At 33.6% G+C, this 9135-nt stretch overlaps 1 long non-coding RNA gene across 2 annotated transcripts; it reads left to right on the top strand.

Moving 5' to 3' along the window:
• The first annotated feature begins 7502 nt into the window (after positions 1-7502).
• On the top strand, positions 7503-8594 carry LOC119084293. 2 transcript variants are annotated; one of them, XR_005089033.1, is made up of 2 exons: positions 7503-7590; positions 7738-8594. It is a non-coding gene; the product is annotated as an uncharacterized LOC119084293 (long non-coding RNA). The 2 variants fall into 2 exon arrangements; XR_005089034.1 differs by having other exon boundaries at positions 7513-7619.
• The last annotated feature ends 541 nt before the right edge of the window (positions 8595-9135 follow it).

Genomic DNA, 9135 nt, shown 5'->3' with positions numbered 1-9135 from the left:
ATGACACATTTTGCATAAGGAAAATGTCACTTTGTGGGTCATTGTGAATGACGCGGCGCGAAATTCCTCAACACCGACGTTACCTCTCCTTAACAGAACAGGCTAAGACACTCAAGAAGGCGGTCGACACAAAATGTGTTAAATGCACTCAGTATATTTTGTGTGAAAACTCAAATGCAATTTCACAAAACTAGTTGTAGCCACAGAGAAAATTTTCGTGAACAGAGGTGTCTTTCAGAAACGTGAAACAGTGTACTTGATACACACCATACGATAATATAATCTGAAATTTAATGGATGTCATTTTGGAATTCATTTTACTTTGACAGAAGCCGATGACACAAAAATGACTTCAACTTTTTACATCCACGTTCGATAATACCCACAAGAAGATGCAAACAAAGCAAAATCTGTTTCGTATTTTTCAAAATCGACGGAATTATCACACTTTGAATGTGAATTCCCATACAAAAAAAATTCAAATATCGCATTCGACCAATTTTTCGGCGCAAGCTTTCTGACGTGCGCTGATGCCGCACTAAAAACGTGAATTGATTTGTCCGTCAATGTAGATAGGACACTTTGATTAATATTCAGCTGGAGCAAAAACGAAACAGCGCAAAAATATGAACTTATCGCTGTGTAACATAAAAGGAAAACAGAAAATCGAACGCAATCGATGTTGTTATGGAAAAAGAAAAATATTATGAAAACTTAAACAATATTCACGTCTTTGTCTAATAATCGTAAAAGGAAATAACTTTGTTCTGATCATTCGTTTCTTGTTTGTATAAGTTTTAAAAATGGTCACTTCAATGGTATTTCACCTATTATTCGCTTGACTTTTATTCTATTCAAATAAACAAAAATGCTAAATACTTTTATTAAATGAAATAAAATATACGAAACAGAAAATCTCGATTTCTTTTTTTAAAAAAAATGAAACTTCAATTTAAGAAATAGATTTAAAACTATAAATGTCCATGAAACTTTTATATTATTATAAAGAAGCTGTGTAGAATTTTATAATTAGATCGTAGTTCAATATTAATAAGTTCTCTTCAAAATAAAATAAAAAATCGACGACAAACATAAAATGATTTTTATAGAAATTGATGAAACGAAGAAGAAAAAAAATCTAATTTTTTTATATCAAAAATTATTGAATACGAAACATTGAAAGAATTGTATTAATTTCGTTGCCAATAATTACAATTAAATGAACGGCGAAACGTTTATATAATTATTATAATTAAAACGATTAGGATAAGTAAGGGCTGACTACCAAGTGGTGTCAAGCGCCTGTAGGCCTCAGCCGGGCCTGTTGAGCGTATAATTAAAACGATTAAGCCATATATAAGAGGGGAAAAAAGTAAGGTTAAAACTAGTCTTAATTGCCCTTCAAAGCGGGCCTGTGATGTAAATTTTGATCTCATTTTTTTACCAATTTTTATACAGCAGCATTTTTTCTACACCTTTTTTTACAAATTAAATTAATTTGGGAAAGAAAAATCCTTTAATGATAGCACGGATTAAGGAATCTAAAAGCAGCAAGAGTTTAACTGACTCTTTGACCATTTCTATGATGATACAAACAGTTACTTCTGTTTAAGTTATCACTGAACACAATTTTTCTAAATTCAAATAAAAGCTTACCCGCTGAAATGCATTTGATGGGAATAATCGATGCTTCCAATCGAGAGCGTAACCGATTTGAATAGATTCTAACTAAATTAGAAGCCGGTATATAGAACTGAATATAACCCGGTCTACACACTAATTTAAACTGGTCGTTATTGATTCAATTATTCATTCTCGATATAGTAAAGTCGATCTCAGATATTCAATTCAGACTTTCGAATTTCCATGAAACTTTAAATAGTTTTCACTTTTCGCTGGTTAATCAAATCTTAGTCGATGCAGCCCAGATAATGATATGAGCTCGTTAATAGAGTACCCGTGACGCAGGTCCCACTAAAAAATGTAAAGTCTTTTGTCGTAGGACCTGCGTCACATTTCCCTTATTAAGAGTTTTGACGGATTTAATCTAAAGCACTGAATAAAGTCAGCGAAATCAATACGTAATATTAACACTTTCGTGTCTTCTAAAAAATCAATCCTCATTATCGATCCTATCAATCTTAACTTTCATGGAACCTTACAAAAATTTGTTGTATTTCTAAAATAAAAAAATCTCAGATTTCCATGAAAATAGAGCCAGAAGGTAGAGATCTCAACCGAAATCCGTGCTATCTTAGTTTTCTTTTTAAAAAAAATTAATCTTTATGAAGCGACAGCATTACATTCAGAGTATAAGTATTAGTAAAGCAATTGTTTCTAAAAAAAAAAATAATCGAAACCTCGATTGAATTATAATCTCAAATAGCCAGAAATTTTTCATTTTGTAATTGACATTTTGTCCAATTATCAATCGAAAGGAAATTATATTTGGTAAATGAAGTATAAGGAGAGAGTATACACCGGAAACGTTTGGATCCTATTTCTTCCTTATACCTCTCAACGGAAATATGATTTGTGTTTGAAATTAAATAAAAAATCTGTGATTTTTTGCACGAAATGTTAATTGAATGATCCAATTAATTTTAATTATAATTTTTTATGTTTTATATTTTTGCTTATTATTTTTTACTCGTTTTACGTTTTAATTTTTTTATTTTGTTTAAATGATCCACATTTTTATATTTTTGTTAAAATAAATTTAAAAAAAAAAGAAAAGAAAAAAAATTGGAAAATAAATTTTTTAAATTCATACAAATTTTGTCAATAAATACGAAAAAAAATGGAAAACATTTTGATTATTTTGAATTGATTTATTTTAATAAATAAAAAAATGGATTTATAGAAGATAATAATTTAGCATTTCTAAAATGTCGAAAGAAAATCTTACATTCGAATTGTCTCTTTTTTTACGAAAAGCAAATAAATGTTAAAATACTCCAAAAAAAAAGTGTCAGTTTCATTTCTCTCCATATCACCATCAATCATCGCTCTCCATCGATCATTCAATTCTTTTAAACCAAAATTTACAATCGAGAAGTAAGCAGGAAATGTCTCAATTTATTTCAGAGTTAAATGAGCACTTAAATCAAATACTCAAAGATTGAGCATACGGTATTTTTACGTTGCGCTTTAGCAACAGACTAGACATACTCTAACGTGATCAAAACCGCTTAACAGAAAAAAAATGCTCTTCACGTAACACTACTAGTTTTCACACATCCATCGAAAGGAGACACTGTTACGTCCTCAGAGCTCGGTGGTGGCCATCTTCAGTTGCTCCACCGGCTCTTTCACAATACAGTAATCGAACGGAACAGTTTGAATTAAATGTTTAGTTCCTTCGAGCAAGAAAGCTTGTGATATGCAATATCGAAATGACATGCATTGGAGGAGAAACACTCGAAATCCTTTCATTTCAATGAAATACTAAACACAACACCGAACACAATTACAGCGAAAAAGCTCTGATAAACAGCGGAATCACAAATACCTTATCGTTAATCTCCATGTCGAACCAAACGCCAGACAGAAGCTTTCAACAAACAAAACTATCGACTTAACAAATCTTTATCATTAAGAAAAACGGAAGCCAACAACTCTCTAAACGAACAATCGGAATGACCTTTTCACAATAAAAAAGAACTCAATTCAAACTCAAAGCAAACAGAAAATTGAAAATTAACGAAGGCAGGTTTCATCCCCCCAAGATAGTTATTTGTTAACCAAGGCGAGTCAATAGGAAATTCCAGCAAGAGCGAAAGTTTGCAGTCAGAGCGAGGCGAGGGCTGCAAATCGCTCAATGCGGAATTCCTTATTTTCTCCCCGAGGTGAACACACCGTTTTTTATGCTAGCGTTTCACCCAATATGGCTACCCCGCCATTTTAGGGGAGAAAATTATTATCACCTAAAACGGCGCCTATCAGAATGACAATAAAACGCAATTTTGACAACGCTTCATAGTGGGAAAAATAAGGATTTCCGCATCGCTAGCATGAAAATTAAATTACTGATATAAAAGTATGCTTGAGAGACGTACAATTAGCAACATATCGGTGGATTTGTAATGAAACTCTGACACTCTGACGACGATGGCTTAATGTGTTGTAGGTGTTGACTTTTTCATGAATTTTATTTAATAAAAGTAAAAGCAACTCATACATTTGAAGGTGCCGAATTGCATATGTAAGCTGTTTTATAGTCAAGTCAGGTCGCGATGATCCATGTTGTGAGCGTGTTTCTTATACCATTCATCTTTCACTTGCCATTTGTACCGATTATCGAATCTATTACTTCTTTTTATATAAATATTTTCAACAGATTGCTAAAAAAATCTTTTACTTCATTAGTTTGAACAGATTTTTCGCTTACGATAACAGATGACATGACATTAGCCTCTTGGTCTTTTAGTTTCTTAGTATTTTCCGGCCGTAAGCCTGAAGAAATTACCCCTTTTGAGTAATACTGTAGAAAGATGAAAGAAGGGAATGATACCATTCATTGATTAAGGTATTATTTACTCTTTCCTCCGTTTATCCACCGTTTACGCTACAACAATGGAAATAGAGGGTAATAAAAGGAATAATTAAAAATTAGAAAGAAAATCGGTGAGAAGTGTTAAAAACCGTTAAAAGATAAAAATAATTCTATAGTACAACGACGAGATGATTAACACGTCAGCTACAACAAAACATTTTAATCGTCAGATTTCTCACGACCCACAATTTAAACAACAAAAAATCTCAGAATTAATCCACAAAGCGGAGAACCTCTGATAAAAGAGCATTTGATTGATGAATCGAATTTCATATGACACAAAAAATGCGGTAGACAAGCGTTTTATTGAAACCGAACGCAATTTAAACGAAAAATAATGTTGTCATGTACAATGAACAGATTAGGGGGTACATAATGCCCCAGCATATTATAAAAATAATACGTTGATAATGATATATACCAGCTACTTGCATTACACACCAGCCATTTAGATACAAATGGAGTGAACGTGAACACACACACACACAGTTTCACAGAATTTTCACGCATATCATGCATTTGTGAATGGAAAATTGAAACCACAACTTAAATATTAATAATTTCGAATCCGTCGGCACGGCAATGTTATACAATTCGAAACAATGAGACCAACGTTCGATATACGTACACAGATCCCGAAAGAATGTCAATCAAAATTGGATAATTTGACACCCGTTTTAATAATATGCTGGAGATTGATATGAGCTGATTTCTACATCAGCGGTAGCAACATTCACCGAACAAAGGTCAACCTTTTTTTTCATGAGATAAGCTTTTCGGTTTCAATTTTTTCAATTTTTTTCCCAAAAAATTTGAATCAAATTTTCGGCTTTAAATGTCTTTTCAAACTGTAGTTCTAACTTGACCCCCCCCAATGAAGTGGTCAATCAATTCTCGGTGATAGGCCCTTTTGTTGGCATCATCGGAAAAATAATATTCAATGAACGTGCCACGTGACTTCATTCAATGCAACTTTAAATGAGAATCTTTTTGTTAAAAAATTGAGTTTTCTGGTTTAACACAATCAAAGGGGATGTCGCACCGTATATACACCGTGTCGCCCGGTTATTGTGATATACTTTTATCATCCGATGAAAGATTATGAAACCATGTTGATCGAATGAGAACGGTGTGTGAGTGCTGCGTGGCATTTATTAAAATTTTAATTACTTTGCCCGCATAATACAAAATGGATGGAGGTATCGGAGTCTCTGGTTATGGGTATATAACACCGGAATTATATTTTAATAATAATTGAAGTACAGAATTAGAATGTAAAAAAGATTTGCGCTGGTGCCGCAGTGTGTTGAAATGAACACCTTTTGTGTGGCACCATTGTGTCGATTCGCTTTGAGACAGTGTCTTTTGTGGTATAAAATGCTTTGATTTCTCTTCGCTTCTTTTTTTTACAAGAGGGTAAATAAGACTGTGGATTATTCCGACGTCAAGGAAGAATTTGTCATTAATAGAAAGAGTAATTTCACTTTGTAGCAAACCGGGGTAGCAAAAAATGTGTTGGGGTGTGAGGGATTTTATATGCTGACACTGAAATAGCTTGTGTATTATAAGCTCAGGAAACACAGACGATACTTGAAGTGACATCAAATACAAAGCAAGACGACGTCTATCTTATTATATTTGCGGATTTTAGTATCTCATTACTGAGAGATGACAAAAAGAAAAATAATTGGAACTTTTCGTTGAAGAATTTCGGTGTAAATTTGTAATGTTTCTGCATGATAATTCCCATTCAACTCACAACTTTAAACCATTCATAGTTGAGGCTAACCAGCCTCAATTCAAAAACACACACACACGATGTGTTGTAAATCATGGCCTATTTTGCAAAAGCAAACATATTGTAAGTTCAGTGTTCGAAAGCTTAAATTCTTCCCACCTCGATAACTTTCCAGATAAGTGCTGTGCAAGAAATGTTTTGGAGATTTCCGGGGACCAAAGGGTCCGAAGGGTCTTTTTCTGTAACTCGTCATCCTGAAGAGCTACAGCGGCCGAAATCTTAGGAATCTATTGTGGGAACTGAGAATTCTACGATTTTCAGATATTTTTCAAGTTTTTTTTAGGTTCCCGTCTGGACTTTCAGGACTAGGAAAGTGGAAGTTGGTTGATTCTATGCAAATCTTAGGAATCTATTGTGGGAACTAAGAATTCTACGATTTTCAGATATTTTTCAAGTTTTTTTAGGTTCCCGTCTGGACTTTCAGGACTAGTAAATTGAAAAATGGTTGATTCTTAAAATTCCATACTCCACTGTCTTCCCAGAGCAAGAACTTAAGGACTTTTCAGGTTTTTTTGGGTTTACTTCCAGACTTTTGGATTATCGAGTTGATGGTAGCTTGGTTCCTTCTTTGAACGCAGTGTCTATATTCGCGAAAATATTTTCAAAAAATTTGTCAAATTTTCATGATTTTTACAAATTTTCGTGAATTTTTACAAAACGTTTTTTATGAAAATTTGAGAAAATTCGTAAAAATATTTTCGTGAATGTCGGCACTGCTGGGAAGAGTCAGATCTCAAGGATTTTTACAGATTTTCAAATTGTCAAATATCTAACGGCTGTCTTACATCAGAACTCTTCTTTTTACACCCCTCCAAACGTTCAAAACCACTGATATACCCCAAAAACCTCAAAAAAGGAATAGGTGACACAGGAAGCCGAATCAGATGCCAAAACTGATATAAAATATAAGCTGATATCAGATACATTGAATACTTTACAGATCGGAACTGCGTCACCTATTCATTTTCTGAGGTTATTGTAGGATCTATCGTAAAATTAAATTTCCCCGAAAAGAAGATCCGAGATTGCGTGGAAAAGCAAATGCGATAGTCATGCACCACATCAGTTACCCTATACTTCTTATCTAGTAGATAATAAAAAATTGTGATAAGCACGTTCATAAAATGTGGCATGGTTACAAATTTCTCCATTCAAAATTAGTTCGATACTCAACGTAGACTTGGAAAGACGATAAAAAAAAATCAAGGTGTAGTAGTTATCTACAAAAACTGGTTAGGTGTGGAATCAAATAATCTACTGAGACACGTAAGCTTCTTTTACTTAAAAATGTAAAAATATTACGAAACGCTGCTACGTTAGCAACTCAATCTTTTACAATTAGTAAGACCTTGTAGTGAATAAAAGTCTCTTTTCACAATTGCAGCGACTTTCCAAATCACGAGCTAACCTTTTGGATGTCAGACTGATAACGAAATTGGGTGTGTACTGCAATAGTTGAACCGAGAAATTCCACGTTTCGTCATTAAAATCGGACGATCTGGATCCCAATACGACAACCTTGCATCATAAGTACGAAAACACCAATTTGGGCAAATATTCTGAGAAGCGACATAGATTTGAAGAGATTGACGAAAATTATTTTAGGAAAATTTCATCCGAACACATTGCTAAATCAAAAATGGTCGATTTGTACCATTGAGATATGGGAAAACATTTGGTTGGAATATGAATTTTCGAAGAGACTTAAGAGACAATCGATTCTCTAAATACCTCTTCGAAAAACTCATGTACCTCAACAGTTACCCCAATCACTGTACGAATCAGCGATGTTAGATTTAGCAATGATTGTGTTTGGATGATCCTCTCCTAAAATAATTTTTTGTTTCTCTAAAACCTCTTCGTACCTTTGAAGCGCCTCCGAATGTTTGCCCAAGACTGCAGTACCGATCAGCGATTTCGAATTTCGTACTCATTGTGGTACAATCAATACTGATTTTGAAATCGCTGATTCGTAATCGATTCGGGCAGACATTCTGAGGCACTCCAAGGGTACGAAGTGATTTTAGAGAAACGCAAAATCATTTTAGGAGTGGATCATCGAAACACAATCATTGCTAAGTCTACCATCGCTGATTCTTACAGTGATTAGATAAATAATTTTGATGGATTCAAACAAAATAAAATCGGATAGACTTAAAAGAAACGCAAACCTTTGACAGGAATGTGCGAAAGAATTTGTAGCTTGTATGATATGTAATCAATAAACGATACAACAAACGATTTTTCTGATGAATTAGTTGTTCCAGTGGCTAGACTTTAAGTAACACCAGCAACATATTGCATTTGTGTAAGTGATGTGAAGAAGGGTTCATGAGCTCGAGCAGGAGTAATTTCTATTTTCTTAACAAAATTTGGCATTATCATAGAATTTCACAAATGACAAATATATCAGCAAGATAATTGTAGAATCTATTACTTCTCTTGATGTATTTTCAACAGATCGACGAAAAATCTTTTACTTCACTTAACTTATCATACGATTTGCTGAATAAGACGACGTTAGATTTCATCACTTGAATGAAAGTGTAGAACAGACATGGTCTATTGACCACATTGAAATTTGGTTTCAGAAATCAAACGCACTCATTCCCATATTATTTTGACATAAATTGTGTATACGTTTAAGATGAATTGGACCGGCCATTCCTGCATTGTACTTTCGTTGCATCCCTTTACCTATAACATTGTGTGTAACCGTGGATTTACATAGCAACGTAAAAGTGACAGATGCAAAAATTTTCTCATACGGCAACTCGAAATT

Source organism: Bradysia coprophila, unplaced genomic scaffold (assembly GCF_014529535.1).
Source record: "Bradysia coprophila strain Holo2 unplaced genomic scaffold, BU_Bcop_v1 contig_732, whole genome shotgun sequence".
NCBI lineage: Eukaryota > Metazoa > Arthropoda > Insecta > Diptera > Sciaridae > Bradysia > Bradysia coprophila.
The sequence above is the reverse complement of the archived record's forward strand: the minus strand, read 5'-3'. Positions and strand labels throughout refer to the sequence as shown.